Below are 16,166 nucleotides of genomic sequence, written 5' to 3'. Positions count from 1 at the left end.
TAAGAGCCAAACTGCCAATACACATGATAAAATTGGGCACATTTGGACCACATGAAAAAAAAATGCACTCCAGTAACACAGAATGTAACAAGATTGTGTAGCACAAAGATATGTGTGCAATAAAAATTCTACATTCTTTGAGCATCTTGTGGGTATATTGTGCCCCTTAAGGATTCGTTCCAGACTTGAGGAAGTTGTGGGATTACACTTTAGTTAGGTTTCTGTCCTCTGCAAGTTCCAAAGGGTTAGGTATCAGGCCAGTCGATTAAAATAAGTTATGGGAACTACAAGATGGGGTTATAAGCCTATGGAAACACCACAATGTTAGATTTTAGGCCATCAAGCTACATACATAAAAGCATACAGGGATCAGTTAGTTGGAGGCCCCCATGTTGTACCATAAGATTAGGTTGAAGACTGAGAGGCTGCAGAAGACTAAACACCCCATAAGGTTGTGTTGCAGGTTAAAGTATGCAACACAGGGTTTGTGAAGATTGAAGAGAGTGGAATAAAAACAGATCAACAGGAAAATGAAGTGGAAGAGATCAAGAGGGAAGCTGAAGAATCAGAAGTTGAAAAAATATATGTAACAGATGTAATTTGTAGTTGATATGTAATTGCAGTGTATTTATAGAAAATATTTTGATAGTGAATATGTGAGAAACAATATGATTGTGTTGCGTACTTGCCATCAATGAAATATTGAAATGCATATTTTCACTGATTCTCAGTGTTCCATGTGATGTGTTTTACTTGGATAGAATGTTCTTCAATTGTTAAATATAGATGTTGATGTGTTCTGTAAGTGAATTTGCTTTAACGAGCTAAGGATGGGTACACTATCATGGGCAATCACTTTTGCATGAATGTGAAGAGTATAAGTTGAAAATACAATTGTATTTCTCGTCTTGCTTGAACGAGAGTGAACACAAACTGGGAAGCTATGACATTTATCCTCATCCTTAAGGTGAGAAACTCGAGTGATGACCTTCATGTTAGAGAAACAGGGCAGTGAAATCTGGCACACCATGCCTAAACTCCATAGTCAATTTTTTTACTAATCAAGTTAACATATTTAGAGATATAATTTGGATAGGAGCACAATATCAACAATGCAAGGAGATACTCACACAAAAAAAGCACAAGAAGGCAAGCTTGAAAGGAGATTGCCAGAACTATATACATAGTTTGCACTCGTTTGCATTACTATATCTAGGGTACAAAAGTGTGTGGAGTGTGATCAAAGTTGACAGCGTCTTACAATAAAATACAATGAAGTGGGTGAGGGATCAATTTAAAAGCCTACTAAAGTACATAAAAAGTACAATTTTAGTATATAGTTCACATGTTCATTAGACCAAGTCTCATCACAATTTCAGTTTAACTTATTGCCTTGTTACTTTCTTGTTACCAGGCTGAAAACAGTAGCCTAATATCAAAAGAAAACAATTATTCCATTCAGTGTTACAATATACATTCAGGGGCCAAAAAGAAGCTTGAAATTATCTGTTGTATATGCTAATGTGCAATCAAAAGTGACTTTCATGGCCCTATCTTAAACTGTGGCAACCTACTGTGCAGATTTTGTACCCATGGTGTCGCATTGGATCAAATGCTGAGTTTTTAGATTTTTACACATTCAGTTACATTTAGTAAATTACTATATTTAGTATATTCCACCTTCCTCTATACAAAAAATGCACTAGCACCCTAGGGTTGTAAATGGGTGAGAAAATTAGAACATATATTTATCTAAATTCCATATAAGAATTGTTGGGTTGATATTCTGCCGCTATAAAATTATTACTTTCAATGGCCATCTGAGACATCAAGCCACCCAAATGCATAAATTTAGACACATAATGCATTGAAGAACGATAGGGTGATGGAGAAAATTGGTTCCTTAAACTTTGTCACCAGCAAGAAGATGTAGTTTTTGTTGCCCAGATTGTTGTTCTAACTGTTGCACTTGTTGTTGTTGAGCATGCTTCTCCAACTGGTGTCGTACATACTACTTTAAGAGTTGGTCTTGATGTTGTCGAGCATGCTCTAACTGCAGGGCTTGTTGTTGTTGAGCATGCTCTAACTATTAGGCTTGCTGCTGTCGAGCTTGTTGTTGTAACTGTTGGAATTGTTGCTAGGAAAAGGGTTCTTAAACTTTAAGAGGTATCATTGGGATGGCTAGGAAAAGATAAAAAAACCTAAGGCTAGGGGAGATTAGGAAATTGAAGGATATTTTACCTTTGGGTGTTCATTAATGGCTAAATCTATTCATTTCCTCTAAAATACTTTGGAAAAAATTCTTGTGCAAAATTATATTGCTCTTGGTTCAATGACTGGATCCACTAGGAGCTAAAATGATTTTAGGGAGGTTCTAATCATTGGAACCCTCTTGCGAAGAAATTTCTGGCCTAGAGGGTTGGGAATGGTTCAAAAATAGATTGGGAAAAGATACTATTATGTGTTATAGTAAATGCATACTTTTGTTAGATAACTTGATTTGTCACCTACATGAATCCAATTATTTCATGTTAAATCAAATCAACAAACTAAAGTGCATCAAAAAAAGTAGAATGGTATGTGCACTACCATATAAAATTCCCATTTTAGAGAAGGAGATATTTCAGAGCCATGACCATTAGTCCTCACTAGGGTGCACTGCCCAAGCTAGGGCCAGCACACATTCCTGGTTCATCAATGTGATTTAAGTTTGCAACTTGGTAGTTTTTGTGTGGCAATGTTATTTTGTATGCTGTTTTGCAAAATTTGCATGTGAACTGGGACAACTTTCCACTGGACATCAGCTACTGCATATTGAAACATGCATGTTGTATTTCATCTAAATGGTTGCATAGACCAGTAATGTGGAAATTCCTTGTAGATTCTAGGAGTAGATTCTTAGGTTGAAAGCTACATGGGAAAATTTCTAACATTGGACTGGAAGCTAGTTGGTGTTGTTTGGAGATCTGCCCTAGGTCTTTTGAGGCTTGAGATTCTCTACTCATGGTCATTTCACTCTTGTTCATAGTGCTAACAATCAAATCCATTCACAGTTGCAGAGCATTGATGAGGGCACTATTCCACATAAAAAATAGGGCAGAAATGAGGGACCAAGTTCTGCCCAAGTTCCTCTCCAAAGCCAAACTTTTTGAGCTCACGGGTTTTTTGAAGGCCCTTTAGGAAGATTCTTGTTGGACATATAACTAAAAATAACTACTGGACAAGCATGGATGTGATGAAGAAGAGAATTTGATTGCATCTAATCAATCTTTGATAGCAGAAGCTGAAGCCAAAAAGGAGGGCATTAATGGTGTCTCAGTTGGAGATCTCACTTTCATGGCTCAAAAACCTCTCTTTGGTTCCAACCTGAATGAATCCATGGCCAAAGTCTTGTTAAAAATAATAGCGAGAAAGGGTTCCTTGATTTGTGCCTTAATAAAAGGAACCCCAACGAGTTTCTTCTTGTGCATGCATGCTCTAGTTCCTAGAAATTAGGAGATTCCCTATAAATCCGAATGAGTTCCTAAACCACAAGAAAAAAAAATGCCCTTTTCCAGTGTTATTGACCTCTTTATCCAGTGAATAATTAGAAAAATTCCAAAATTTTGGCTTATTTCTACATTTGGAACTATTATCTTACATGTATTCTAACATTATAAATTATGGTTTAAATTTGAATTATGTCAGTTTTTACTGAAAGAAATTTACAAGAAGGAAAAATTATGAAATACTTACAGTTTCATTGGTTCGTATGTTTCCACCCTGTGATTTTTGCCCAGTTGTTGAAGGTGGGAACATGCCCTATGCTCCAGGTTTGTTCCCAAATATTTGGCATCTGATACCCTCATCTTCCTTGTTAGATTGTTCTTCATGGCCAGGCTTTGCACCTCTAACAACACGGGCACCCTCAAAATAAGATGTGTAACCAGTATCTTGTTTAGTATTCCAGTTCCTAAACTTTGGAACATGTGTTGGCTGCTGCTGTAAACAAATACAAGAAAAACACCCTAAAAATGTCAATCTATAAAAACACATACAAGAAAACATCCATAGATATCAAAGTTCAAAAAAGAGAGGGGGACTCTAAAATCCCTTGCCTTCACCTTTTAGGGTACCATTGCTGTTTGTTTGTTGTAATCCTTCATGTTCCATGATGTACTTATTTGATCTATGAAGTATATCTGCAACATTTCTCAACAACAAAAAAAGAGAGGAAGACCTTCTATGTGACAAAAGAATACTTCAAACTATGTCAATGGGACTAGGAGGACAACATTTGACAATAGCAATAAGGAGTGCCTAGAGCATCTATTAGCTAGTTCTAAAATCTAAGAAGAATGAAAGAAGAGTAGATAATAAAATAGAAAAGGAAGGGAACCCAAAAGAGCGTCCCTAGAAAGTGGAATTGATAACAGATAATACTTGAGAGAGAAAATCCTCCAAGCCATGACTAGTCCTCTCGAAAGCAAAAACTATGGAGGTGAGGAAGAGAAACATCCTTACTAGCATTTGAAACAAGGAGGAGCCATCACCATCCACCACCATAAATGTGTCAATGTTGACATGATTACCCCTTGGTTTGTGCAAGAAATCACAGGGCTAATTGAAGGTCTAAAGGATTTTTAATGACTTTCATAAGGTGAATGAAAAACATATGCAAAAGGGCATATGGTTGGTATGGTTCTCAATTCAAGTCAAGCAACATGAATGGGTCAAATGTGAATAAAGAAAGTTACATGGGATGTGCTTCAAAAGTGACTTTGAAATGACACTTGCAATGTTTTCATGGCATAAAAAACTTGTGATTAGAGGCAGTTTGATGCCATAGCAGAATTCAAACAAAGACTTTCTGAATGTGGTCACAAATGTTCTATGTGCTTGGATAGTTTGTTCTAAAGTAGAGAATGATAATGTCCATATCAAACCAAAAATGAAAGGTCTACAGGATACACTTATATTACAGAAAAAAAAAAAAACGTTCTTCAGTACACAAATCAAATTCTAATAGAAAAGCCCAAAGGAATAAAAAAAACATCAAATTGGAAATGGTGTATATAAACGCAAGTGACCTATCAAGCACCTGAAAAGAAATAAAGTGCAAACACCTGAAATTTCACTTGAATCTGTATAAAGGGATGTTATTAATGTGTTCTAGGCTACTTTCAACCACAACATAGAAATACTGCTCTCTTGAAGCCTGAATTTTGGTGTGATATGCTGTAATGAAGCAAGAAATTGTAGTAAAGCCTTTCCACAATGAAGAATGCTTGGATCGGATGCAAACTTAAGCCTCCTCGGGGATATAAAAAGTCTATCTAAACTGTGAATCCAATACTTTGTACCTATTTTAGATTTTGTAGGAGCAAGGTTAGACACTTCTATTTGTATTCTTCAAAAGGGCCGCTTAGGTTTTATATATATATACTTGTGCAGCAACCACTTAAAGGAGTAAGGGTTGACCTGTTTGAGCCAACCTACAAGATGTATTGAAACATATTTCATGGAGGACCAATTTATAATGTGTTTTGAATCAGCTATTCTATATGGATCCAACCCACGTCATTGCAACAATTAGGTGCTGACCTCTGTTTTGGGTGGGTTATAGATATGAGAAGTAGAGCTAAAGCCTGTTTGGGAGTATTGTTGGCAGATTTGTATGTTGAGCATTCACCTTAGAAGATTTTTCCCACATTGGTGGACACTTGGAGGTCTCATGTACATGATAAGAATAGTTGTTCCACCTCTTGAAAGTTAGATGTGTCCACTCTGAAGCCCCTATGCTCATTTTGTAGGAGGGTTTGGGATCATTCTTGATAGGATTGGAGGAGAAGACCCACCACTAAGGGTGGACAATTTACTTTGGAGCCCATTCTTTTACTTTGGATGACACCTAGGGAGTTTACTGGCTGATTTGTAGAGGAGAAGTACCTTTGAAGGGCCTTTGGAGGCTGGATGCTGCACCAAAACCTTTTTTCCCCTCATTTGTTGGAGATGGGTCACTTTTTTGGGCCTACTACCTCTCGTGTAAGCATGGGTACATATGAACACTTCGCAATATTTATCACCATTATTGTAAGCCCAAGGTCATGTTACCCCTCTTTCAGCAGGGGTACTCCAAAAAAATTTGGACACACCATATAAGCCCAAAGAATGTGCCTTATAGCCTTGTAAAGTCATGTGGGTGTGTGTTATTTTGTGAAAGTGACTCTAAGATCCCCATTGGTGTGGATGTTCATGGCTACTTTCAGTTTTGTTTTATTCATGGTATGTCTAGATCTGTGGCACTGTTGACTTCCCCTTGGTGGGCAGTAACTCCCTACCTTGATGGGTATCATTGCAATATTTCTTTTCAAATTTATTTTAATTTCCAAAAAAGTATTCTATGAAATTTCTTCAGGAAAAGCACATAATAATTCTTGCAAGAATTTGAGTGATTTAAATTTTAAAATAAATAATTGCAAAGTTTGTAAACAAATTCTATTTTAAAAATCAACTCCTGGTTTGAAGCAACACCAACACTACAAACACATAAACATGTTCAACTTTCAGAGGCCCCAAATGAAAATGACCAGATTCGTTGTAGATACAACCTATCTTATTCAAAACTAATTACTGATGACCTTTGGGGTGGCTTGTTACGAGATGGAATTTTTGATGGTATTGTTGGAATTTTGGTTGTTCCTCTTGTCTTCTTATCTTCCCATGCTTTGTTAAATGTAGGATTGTTTTCACTCAAGGCTCCAACACTGGGGATAGGTGCACCTCTGCCAAGCTGCAACATGTTGAATAACCTTTACATCAATGAAATATAGAGTTGTTCCTCGGAAAGAGTTGTTGATTTATGAAATCTTATGTTAATGTCGTGAACCTTGTAACAAATATTCATAGTGCTCAATCAATTTGCTTCAGCTAAGAATCTACCTAACCAAATGCTAATGGATTCCTCTCACCTGTCAGATAATACGCAACAATATTTTAATGTTTTCCTAGAAGTATAGGTATAATAAATATCCATATTACAGATTATGATGCAAAATTAGGCCCTACTAGTACCTAACTTAAGAAGGCTTCATAAAGACCTGTATTGTCTCACAAAAGGTGCAAAATCATTGTAATTTTTAGAATAATGAATTCGAACAATAGATGGTGAGAAATGTCCTCAATCAACCTAAAATATTTAATTTCAAATGTTACAGATGGAAGGGCCTTTATTTTAATCAACCTATGCCATTAATAATTTCTCAAATCAACTGTGTGCATACTTGGTTCATAAGTACCTAAGCTTTGTATTCATGGCTTGCAGGGCGCTGACAAATTTTGCACGGCCATTCTCCACAAAGCATGTAATTTCATGGTTTTATTTCTAAAATCTGCATGAAAGTAATAGCATACCTTGGTCCTAGACACACAAATTGGGAGTAATATTTATAAAAAAAAAATATAATAAATTATTCTGTTTAGACAGGATATCTATCAATCCAAGATCATGGCTATTCAAACCACAAGAAAAAAATAATGCCCTTTTCCAGTGTTATTGACCACTTTATCCAGTGACTAATTAGAAAACTTCCAAAAATTTGGCTTATTTCTACATTTGGAACTATTACCTTAACAAGTATTCTAACATTATAAATTATGGTTTAAATTTGAATTATGTCAGTTTTGACTGAAAGCAATTTACAAGAAGGAAAAACTATGAAATACTTACAGTTTCATTGGTTCGTATGTTTCCACCCTATGACTCTTGCCCAGTTGTTGAAGGTGGTAACATGCACTCTGCTCCAGGTTTGTTCCCAAATCTTTGGCATCTGATACCCTCATATTCCTTGTTAGATTGTTCTTCATGGCCAGGCTTTGCACCTCTAACAACATGGGCACCCTCAAAATAAGATGTGTAACCAGTATCTTGTTTAGTATTCCAGTTCCCAAACTTCAGAACATGTGTTGGACGTTGTTGTAAACAAATACAAGAAAAACAACCTAAAATTGTCAATCTATAAAAACACATACAGGAAAACATCCATAGATATCAAAGTTCACAAAAGAGAGGGGAACTCTAAAATCCCTTGCCTTCACCTTTTGGGGTACCATTGTTGTTTGTTTGTTGTAATCCTTCATGTTCCATGATGTACTTATTTGATCTATCAAGTATATATGCAACATTTCTCAACAAAAAACAAGAGAGGGAGACCTTCTATGTGACAAAAGAATACTTCAAACTATGTCAATGGGACTAGGAGGACAACATTTGACAATAGCAATAAGGAGTGCCTAGAGCATATATCAACCAGTTCTAAAATCTAAGAAGAATGAAAGAAGAGTAGATAATAAAATAGAAAAGGAAGGGAACCCAAAAGAGTATCCCTAGAAAGTGGAATTGATAATAGATAATACTTGAGAGAGAAAATCCTCCAAGTCATGACTAGTCCTCTCAAAAGAAAAGACTATGGAGGTGAGGAAGAGCAACATCCTTACTAGCATTTGAAACAAAGAGGAGCCATCACCATCCACCACCATAAATGTGTCAATGTTGACACGTTTACCCCTTGGTTTGTGCAAGAAATCTCAGGGCTAATTAAAGGTCTAAAGGATTTTTAATGACTTTCATAAGGCGAATGAAAAAAATATTCAAAAGGGCACATGACTGTTATTCTTCTCAATTCAAGTCAAGCAGCATGAATGGGTCAAATGTGCATAAAGAAAGTTACATGGTCTGTGTTTCAAAAGTGACTTTGCAGCAGCACTTGCAGATTTTTCATGGCAGACAAAACTTATAATTGGAGGCAGTTTGAAACTTTGATGCCATAGCAGAATTCAAACAAAGACTTTTTGAATGTGGTCACAAATGTTCTGTGTGCTTGGATCGTTTGTTCCGAAGTAGAGAATGATAATGTCCATATCAAACCAAGAATGAAAGGTCTATAGGATACTCTTATATTACAAAAAAAAGAATTCTTCAACACACAAGTCAAAGTTTGACAGAAAAAGCCCAAAGGAATTAAAAAACATTAGATTGGAAATGGTGTATATAAAGGCAAGTGACCTATCAAGCACCTGAAAAGAAATAATGAGTAAACACCTGAAATTTCACAGTGTTCACAGAACTGGAACTGTGGTTGTCAAAATAGGAAAAACCTCTCCAAGCATTGATCCACTCTCAGTTGTTAAAGCAGAATTGTCCCTTGCAAGTCTAAGGTTTGATGAAGTTTCAATCGATTTCAAAGAAAACACTCCTTCCCATACTAACTTGACTGCCTTAGGTTTTAGTTTTTGAATTGAATGAAATATCTCACATCTTATTTTAGAGAAGAATCTTCGGCGAAAATCACATAGAGATAATTTAGTCGACATGTTTTGAACCAACCAGTGTGGTTCATCATCAGGACAAGTTGAATGAGCAGATCTTGATATGCATTATAAATAGATCGGGCAAAATATCCAGCTAACGACTAGAATAATGAGAGCTCGAAACGGCTAGTTAGACCAAAATATTTATTTATTTATTTGTTTATTTATTTATTTTTATTCAAATTAGTTAATTCAGTTATTAATTTTCCTATTAAAATAAACGTAAATTGACAATTTTATAAATATATATTATAATAAGTGAGTTAATATACTCTAATCATAAAATAATCGAGTAATTAAAAATAGATAATAGTTGACTATATTTTAAATAAATATAGGTTAATTATATTTTAAATAAAATATTGTTAAAGGGAGATTTAAATCTTAAAATAAATTAATTATAAATCAACATGGTTATATAAATATTAGTTAGTTGTATAAGTTAAAAATAGAATATTCTATAAATAGTTAATTCTATTTTAAAATATATATAAATAAATAAATAAGTTTCAAATTCATAGTCAAAGAATATCCTCATAAAAATATTTACTTAATAGTTTATTAAGGGTGAAAATTAGTATATTAGTTTAAAAATAAAAAATAAAAATAAAATAAAATAAAATTTTAATTTTAATTTAAGAATCAAAGAGCTTGCAAAATATATATATATATATATATATATATATATATATTAAATAATAATAATAATAATTTAAGAACTAAAATGCTTGAAAAAATAAATAATAATAATAAAAAAATAAATTAAAATAAGAATTAAAAAATAAATAAAAATATTAATTTTAATTTAAGAATCAAAGAGGCTAAAAAAATAACTATACATATATATATATATAAATAATTAAAATTAGCATTTATATATATATATATGTATATTTATTTTTTCAGCCTCTTTGATTCTTAAATTAAAATTAATATTTTTATTTATTTTTTAATTCTTATTTTATTTTATTTTATTTTATTTTTCAAGCTCTTTAATTCTTAAATTATTATTATTATTTTATTTGTTTATTTATGGAGTTGTCTTTAAAGAGACTTTTTGGAAGCTTTTCCGACGGGTTTTCCTGGTCAAAATCCGGCAGCAATTTATTGAAATCGCAAGTTTGATAGCTAATTTATGCACAATCAAAGCGTCCCAGGGGTTTTCCAAGGTGCTGAATCCAAATATGCAGTTAAAAAACCATTTTAAATAATACAAATCAAGATTTAACCTCAATTTTTTCTGCCGGATTCCATCACCAGAATCTCCAAAAAGTCGCACTAAAGACAACTCCTTTATATATATATATATATATATATATATATAGATATATATATATATATAGCAAGCTCTTTGATTCTTAAATTAAAATTAATATTTTATTTTTTATTTTTAAACTAATATACTAATTTTCACCCTTAATAAACTATTAAGTAAATATTTTTATGAGGATATTCTTTGACTATGAATTTGAGACTTATTTATTTATTTATTTATATTTTAAAATAGAATTAACTATTTATAGAATATTCTATTTTTAACTTATACCACTGACTAATATTTATATAGCCTCGTTGATTTATAATTAATTTATTTTAAGATTTAAATCTCCCTTTAACAATATTTTATTTAAAATATAATTAACCTATATTTATTTAAAATATAGTCAACTATTATCTATTTTTAATTACTTAATTATTTTATGATTAGAGTATATTAACTCACGTATTTTAATATATATTTATAAAATTGTCAATTTACGTTTATTTTAATAGGAAAATTAATAACCGAATTAACTAATTTGAATAAAAATAAATAAATAAACAAATAAATAAATAAATATTTTGGTCTAACTAGCCGTTTCCCGGTCAAATCGAGCTGTCATTATTCTAGCCGTTAGCTGGATACTCTGCCCGATCTATTTATAATGCATAGCAAGATTTGCGCATTCAACTTGTCCTGTCAATGAACCACACTGGTTGGTTCGAAATGCGTCGACTAAATTATCTATATGTGATTTTCGCCGAAGATTCTTCTCTAAATTGATATGGATCACAGAAGCCTAAATTCAATAATATCTCACATCTCTCATTATAGATTCATAGAATGGATTTCGATGGTTGTGCTGTAGGAAACATCAGATCTTCCCCACAGTCACCAAATGTGCAGGATAATGAAGTTTTGAGCAGCATTTGTGAGATGTTCTTGGTCTTCGGCTTGGTGATGCATCTATGAAAATCCAAGCTGCCATTATGTATAATTTTCTTAGTGAATGAAGATGAGACAATGGTGAAGGAACTAGTACAATTGGCAGATCTACATGAACTCTATTCATAAGAAAAGGTTGTTGAGGAATCCATAGAGGAAGACTGGTTTTGCTAGCTGATTTCTTCTAGCCATGCCCTATTTCTTGATCCCTTATGTTCTTATTTCTCTGATATTTTTATTTCTGTCAGTGATGTTTGATGATCGATGTTTGTCACTGTCCTCTGTTTTTTCATGGGTTCTTAGTCAACAAAATTGGCTTGCTATGAGGGCAACCTTTTCAACATGAAAGAATAATTGAGTCTCCTTCGACATGCAAAAAGGAAAGCATATTTCACTGCACCTTTGACTACGAATTCCGGTTTTGACCATCAGACTCTTCATATGTGAATTTATCATCCTTCTCTACAGAGAAAAGGATCATCTCTGAGCAGGTCAACACAATGCTTACACAATTCTTCCTCTGATAAATGATATTTTTTGTATCTTAATGGTGCTCCTTCGTTTGCTGCCAGGGGTTCCTTTAATGAGGGAAATTATGCCACCTATTTAACCAGCTGTCATTTTGACTGATATATTTATGCCCTTCAAATCTGGAGCTGTGGATTGTATGCCTTGAAACTCTACTCATAAAAAATGCAATCCAAAACTTTGGCAACAAAGCACACTCCCACAACATTCTCCTTTAGGTCCCTGCTCAAGAAAGCATTAACAAGTAAAACTACTGGACCTTTTTCCTCCTCTGAGCCATGTCTTTTTAGCTCAATTTGAACATTTTGCTTTTCAACTCCTTGCAAAGCCAAATGTAGCATCGTTCTCAGCTGAAGTTTCCTCGACGAGATTGATTAGAGGCTCCCCTAGGACCTCTTCCACTGACAACCCTGTAAGTTCGAAAGCTTTTCTATTCCATCCATTTACTACTCCATAAGCATCGACTGCCAAGATTGGAGTCTTTGTTGTTTCAATTAGTCTCACCATCTCATTTGTCACTGCATTCAATTCATCCATTTCTTGAAGTTTCAAATCAGTGAGTTACCTATTTATCGAGATATTTTTGCTACTGTCATCAGTTTCTTTGCAGGAACCTCATAGTATTAACTGCAATGAATGGATGGCATCCATCTCAACATCCTCCCAAGGCAAACTCCTCATTTTTTACATTTCAAGGAATGCATCAAACGAATATCGTGGATGCATTTTCTTACCATCGTCTCTGTCCTGCAGGTCATGTTTGGCACCTCCCCATTTGATTTCTTTTGCAGTATGGGATCTAAACCAAAACAAAAGTCTTTTGAATTAATTCTCACCACGGCAATTCCACAAACTGCATTCCCTAATGATCCCGCTCCGGGATAGCCTGCATAAACAAGACTATCTGTGCTCAAACCTGTGGAATCCATGTGATGCTCAGACAACCATGCAACAATATCTTGGATCTGAGCCTCAGTAGGAGTTACCCCCAGAAGCCAAAAGTTTTCTTCATAGTAAAGGGCAGCACCATCGCATCTGACAAGATCCATGATGTTGGGCTTCTGAGTGACAATTCCCAAGGGTGTGTCGCGAAGCAGCATGTCGCAGAGCAATGCTTGAGTGCATAGAATTCACTTTTCTCTCATCTGAGCAACCAATTCAACTTCCTTGTTGAAATGAATTCCAAAAACTTGCATTAAGAAATCACAGGCATACCTCAAAAGAAATGGAACATAGCGTGGACTAGTGTGATGACAAACCACTAGTCCCCAAAGCCTTCTTCCTTTCTGTTGCATCTTCCCCTCGCTACCTCCATCCAAATCCTTCTCATTGATTACTACAGCCATTACTAGAGATGTTATAGAACCCATGTTGGCCATGTATTAAGCATGGCAACCATGAGGTGCTATCAATGTAGATCCATAGAAACTTAGGTCTCTAGGCAATCTCTTGTCCTGAATCACTGTTACAGGTTGTGTATAGAAATCACAAATCATTCTTACTTTTTTCCTCATAAAAAATAATCTTGAAACCTGAAGGACATCAGTTGCAGGGTAGTGAAAACCCAAATAAGGTTCTAAATCATATCTTCTAATCTCGGATATCACCTCGCCATGATCATCATCATGAAATTTACAAGACATAACACGGTCATAGCCTATAAAGGTCACACCTCTCTTGTACAATCATGTCACACAATAGCCCAATATTTCCACCAGGGATCGATTTCCAATCGTGATATTTCCTTTTGCAGCAAGATTATAGGATTGTAATGCTCTCATTGCAGAGGTGGAAACATTCGAAGTCCCAATAGGCTCAAAATCTATCACCAATGCCACATAAATTCTATGGAGTATAGCATAGAAGGTCTTATCGGAACTCTTGGAATGGACCAAAACAGGATTTAGAAGATTGAGTTCTTCAAACTTGGCAGCCTTCTGCAATGTCATGGTGCTCGAAGGAGTGAACAAGGTCCTTGCATCACTGCAAATACAAAGAATTTTTTGGTCCTCCATGCTGGGAACTGCATGAGTTGACACTTGAAACATATATGGGGGATTTTCACTGTAAGCAATCACTTCAAAAGTCTTCTCATTCACTGCAACCATGCACCCAAATGGATGAATAAGCTTGCTCCTTTGTATTTGCTGCAGATATGCACTAACTGCAACTGATGGAACACTCTCTAAATCCTTGTTATCTGTTCTGGAGTCACAACTTTCAACACCTTGAATTTTAGGCCAGGCATCCCAGCTTTAAGAAATTTAAGAACTTGCCTCAATCCCTCATCTCCCACATCTGCATCATCATTTTTCTTTGTGTCAGTATCTGAGTCTTTAGTAGCTTTAAGTGATAATGAAAAGGAAGCATCTGCAGATTGTCCATTCCACTGCAAGTAGACCACCTGCTCCTTGTATTTCTTATTTTTGTTAAGAAAATTTCAAACATAGGAATGCCTGGAGCTCCTGCAGCCTTAAACACCAACAAAATTTTCCCATATAAATCATTTTTAACAAAAAATTATATGTGATAACACGACCAAACGTGTGAGAGAGAAGGCGCCAAGGGCTGGCCTCAGTCCCAGACTTGCAGAGTAAGAAAGCATGGCTTTGGGTTCACAATGCTGGCCTTCTTCGCCTCCTGGAGAATAGATCTAAAATCTGGCGAGCATGCTAAGCCCAAAGTGGCATCGACCCTCGATCCTTCCACATGTGCCCTTCCTTCTCCTTCCTCATGGACAAACCTTTTTGATATTTGGACAAAACTTTCAAATGGAGGGAAATAAACCATTTTAATATTTGAAAGAAACAAATCCATGAAACCTTAATGAAAATTAAATGAAATTAACTTATGTTTATAAAGGGAATTAAATAAAAGGTTGAGTACACCAACAGATAATTTTGTTATAAATTTGAAAAACAAACATATAAATATTAATTTTTCTAAATAAATAAATATTAATTTTTCTTGATACTTATTAGATAAACAAATGTTCATGATTTTTTTGCTAGAATAAAGATTTAACGGCAAACAAAACCTTAGAGCTGCACAAGCTCAATGTCCAACGAGGCTCTAGATCTCCTAGGCCAAATCTAAAGAGATAAGCCAGATCTAAAGAGAAAGATATATAAACTGAAAAGGATACCAACTTTAATTCTGAGCAAAGCTTCAATGCACCTTCCAGAACTTCAGTACTCCTTGCCATTTTTCATGGAAATCGTGGTTGTTGTTGCTCAAGACTTTCTGTTAGAGGGGAAGGCAGAGCTGCAAGGTAACATGTGTGTTAATATGCCCTGGAATTGTTAGAGGGTGTTTAATATGAAATTATGTCTCTTCTTCATTGATTACACATACAAATGAAGGATCATTTTATAGTTTATTTAATAAATAAAAGGTTTAGTCTTTTCTTTTATTTAATGGTAGGTATTTTTTATTATAAATAATTATTAATTTATGAAAAAAAGTAGGTTTTTGTGTCACTAAATATCAATTGATATCAAAACAGGTTTTGTGTGGTTAAAAAGTGAAGAAAAGTACTAATGATATGGTAATGATCAATCAATATTTCTAATTAAATGTTTGGTTTAATAAGGATAATTCAATGGTGAGAGAGCTTTGGTAGTGCTGGCGCATAACAAAATATCCAATGGTGAGAGAGCATTGGAAACGTTATAAAAGGACAAGAAACTATTGAATAAAAGTAATATTAGAAAACATAAAACAATATGAAAGAAAATTTCTTGAGTATCAAAAAATGAAGAAGATAATTGAGCTTGGGCTAGTTGGTACTGAAGTTCTTTTGCTTCAATTTCAAAGAGACCAGTTACTAGAAATTTTTCTCCATCAGATCTGTATTGGGAAATTTCTTCCCATATTTGAGCAGGTTCATATGCATTGGTGAAATTTTCCACGATCTTCTGCTGATATTTGGATTTTGGATTTTGTGGGAAATTTGTAGCTCGATGACCTTTCTTCTTACATATATAATAGTCAAAATTCTTTGAAGGAATCTTCCTTCATTTAAATAATGATTTTGCCTTGGTTGAGATGATGTTTAATAGAGGGAGTCAACATGGGAAAGGTA

General features: G+C 34.4%; 1 pseudogene; it reads right to left on the bottom strand.

Moving 5' to 3' along the window:
* Nucleotides 1-3,801: 3,801 nt before the first annotated feature.
* Nucleotides 3,802-16,166, bottom strand: part of LOC149227675 (phytochrome-like) — a 31,857-nt pseudogene continuing 19,492 nt past the window's right edge.

The sequence above is a fragment of the Pinus tabuliformis genome, chromosome J, assembly GCF_031772625.1.
Source record: "Pinus tabuliformis cultivar Carrire ecotype Pingquan chromosome J, CPIR1, whole genome shotgun sequence".
NCBI classification, from domain to species: domain Eukaryota; kingdom Viridiplantae; phylum Streptophyta; class Pinopsida; order Pinales; family Pinaceae; genus Pinus; species Pinus tabuliformis.
The sequence above is the reverse complement of the archived record's forward strand: the minus strand, read 5'-3'. Positions and strand labels throughout refer to the sequence as shown.